The sequence below is a fragment of the Gavialis gangeticus genome, unplaced genomic scaffold (genome assembly GCF_001723915.1).
Source record: "Gavialis gangeticus isolate Ggan-Ray unplaced genomic scaffold, GavGan_comp1, whole genome shotgun sequence".
Lineage (NCBI taxonomy): Eukaryota > Metazoa > Chordata > Crocodylia > Gavialidae > Gavialis > Gavialis gangeticus.
In genome coordinates this window covers 75,356,473-75,359,551 of record NW_017729031.1, presented here as the reverse complement: position 1 = coordinate 75,359,551, position 3,079 = coordinate 75,356,473, and the positions used below count along the sequence as shown (strand labels likewise).

The following is a 3,079-nucleotide window of genomic DNA, read 5'->3' as shown; positions in this document are numbered from 1 at the left end:
TGATTTATAAGCAGTTTTGGAATCTGATACAGCTTGGCATTTGATAAACTGACAGCAGTTGGCCAGTTGTGGAAATAAAAATGCAAGCATGGACTTTGGCTTTTTTCTTTCCAGCTAGGTTAGTATTAGCCCTGCACCCAATCTAGTCTTTGATTATATGCCCATGACTCAAAACGATTTCTGTTCTTTTCTTTTCCTTTCTTTTCTCCACACTATAGCGTGACATTTCTTAATGCTGCTATGCCAGTAAAAAAATTTAAATTGCTCATATTTCCACCCACTCTTCCTCATCTATTGTCCCAGTTTTTGAGCTATTAATGACAGATTTCACCATAATCAGATCAATGCTGGATATAAGAAACTATTACCTCCTCCCTCTCTCCCTCCCCCTTCCCGTCTCCCCCCCAGTATAAACTTATTTTCAGGCACTAATTCCTGTATACTCTAAGTTTCTCTTTCAAATGTTTCTTGTATTTTGACAACTAATTAGTACATCATGGTGGCTGTGTGTGTTGTGTGGTGGTGTTGCAGTTGTTTTTTAGTCTGAGGGTAATACATATAATAATTTGCACTGTGTGGCAAGCCATCTCCCTGACAAATGTGCCTAGAGATACTTTTCTTCTCTCTTGAGATACCCTTTTTGTTTTATTCTGTAGTACTTTTCCTTAATCTCAAGATTTAAAAGACTGCTTGCCTTCCAAAATACAAAAGTCTCACTTTTCACCCTTTGGATTATTTTTCCCTTAAAATGTCTCCTGTCTGACCCAGTTATTTTTCTATATTATAATTCTTTTCATAGGATTACAAGCTTTAAATAAACATGACAAAATCAAGGCACCCATTTTTGCTGCCTATGTGACAAAGGCCTTCTTAAGGAACATTTACAAGAAGAGGCTCAGCATCTTAAGAAACTTATTAAATAATAGACACATAAAACATAATGCACTAATAGAAGCCACAGTTCATCTTTCTAGAAGAAATAAGATTTATATTACAGTCCTAGTGCTTCTCCTGTTTAAGCCTGTGATACTAAAAGTTGTTCAGGTGTGTGTACGAATGCCTCATTAATTGGATTTCATGTGCAAACAGTGATTTACCTGCATGGAATGAATTGTAGTAATAGGGCCTAAATTAATAGCAAAGCTACCATTAACTTAAAAGAAGCTATTTGTAGCCCTAGATCAGAGATTCTCAACCAGGTTGCTGGAGCTGAGGAGATATCTGATATGTTAGGAGCCAAGCACATAAGGACAGACTCAGGCTCATCCTGCCTGGCTGTTCCACTACTGCCACTGCCTGGCCTCTCTGCAAAGAGGTAAGCACTGTAATGAATTCATTTCTGAAATGGTGCAGCTCAATTCATAAATGTTATGGAGTGGGTTCTTGAGCCTAACAAGGGGTGTCTTGAATCTAAAAAGGTTGACAACCACTGCCGAATATTTTCTGATGGTTCAGCAGCATGTCAAATGCATGTAAAGAATGTGATTGGAAAGAATGTAATTTTGGCTGGTTGCACAGCAGCTTGGTAGAGCTCCCTTACTGGAACACTCCCCTGGCTGCTCTGTTTAGCCTCATGCACCAGGCCTGTGTGCTTTAGATCTTCCTTAGTCTGATTAGTCAGTAGAAACATGTTTCTTCTTGGCTTTTCTTACATGATGCTTGACCAAAGACTTAGATTGTATATTACCTCTTCATAGAAATGGCACTTTGCAGCCCAGCTAATCTAGGACCTGAGGACTAGATCTGACTTCCTAAACTCCCTTTACTGCCACAGGAACAAGCAGTGTTGGCAGCCAGATCCTAGCGCCCAGCCACTTCTGACCAGGGTGGATCATTTCAGCCCACAGCTGGAATAGGTTGCTTAACGCTGCCTTACATTATGAAGTCTATGCCTCCCTCTTAAAATGTGATGCCCCAAACCAAACACAATACTATATATAACTGAGGCCTGACCAGAGCTGAACAAAGTGATACTATTACCTCTTGTGTCTTATGTACAATGCTATTGCAAAGCAATCCAACAATGCAGTTGCATGTTTTCTGTGAGAACATCGCATTACTGACTCATGTTGACATTGTGATCCACCATCTTTCTTAGCAGTGTTACTGCCAAGCCAGTTATGCCCTATGACATATTTGTGCAGCTTTCTTCCATATGTATAGCACCTTACATTTTATTTTTTTAAAAGTGTATAGAATTTTACTTTGTTGCCTATATCACTGTTTTGTAATATATAAAATCCCGTTGTACTTTAATCCAATCCTCCAATAATTACAGTCCTTCCCAGTTTTCCATAATCTGAAGATTAGATTAGTAAAATAGTCCTTCAGCTAAGTAATTAATAAATATGTTAAACAATCCTGGATTCATAAGATACTTTAGGAACCAATAACAATATTATGGCTTGAAGTTATTATGTATGTATCCATCCAAATGATAATTTTATCTAGTCCATATTTTTGCTGCTCCCTAATACAAATGTTATGGGGGAAAGTGCTTTACTAAAGTCCTGATATGCTATGTCCATTGCGTTCCCCTTCTTTACCAAACTTGTTCACCTGCCAAAGAAATACATTATGAGTTATTTTTCAGGTCAGGTGTTTTTGATCTAGGTTGGTTTTGCTGTAAGAATGAACATCAGAGATGCAAAAATAACCTTCTTTCCTGCCCATGTTTCCAGTATCTGAATCCCTCCAAGCCCTCTAACCGGACTTTATTTTCACATTTCAAAATCTTCTGTGCCCCAAACCTCAGCCCCATCCTTCAAAATCGTGCATCCACAGGTGCATCTCAAGTAGAACCAGGGAGGTGATCCTCTCCCTCTATGCGATGCTGGTCAGGCCACAGCTGGAGTACTGCATCCAGTTCTGTGTGCCCCATTTCAGGAGGGATGTGGACAACATTGAAAGGGTCCAGAGGAGGGCCACCCGCATGATCTGGGGGCTACAGGGCAGACCCTACAATGAAAGACTGCGGGACCTAAACCTGTTCAGCCTTCACAAGAGAAGGCTGAGGGGGGACCTGGTGACTGTCTATAAACTCACTAGGGGGGACCAGAAGGGTTTGGGGGAGACACTG

At 40.1% G+C, this 3,079-nt stretch overlaps 1 long non-coding RNA gene across 1 annotated transcript in view; it reads right to left on the bottom strand.

Moving 5' to 3' along the window:
- Positions 1-1,885: 1,885 nt before the first annotated feature.
- Positions 1,886-3,079, bottom strand: part of LOC109301754 — a 22,546-nt gene continuing 21,352 nt past the window's right edge. Inside the window, exon 3 of the long non-coding RNA XR_002098606.1 lies at positions 1,886-1,896. This is a non-coding gene — a long non-coding RNA (uncharacterized LOC109301754). The remainder of the gene's footprint in view (positions 1,897-3,079) is intronic.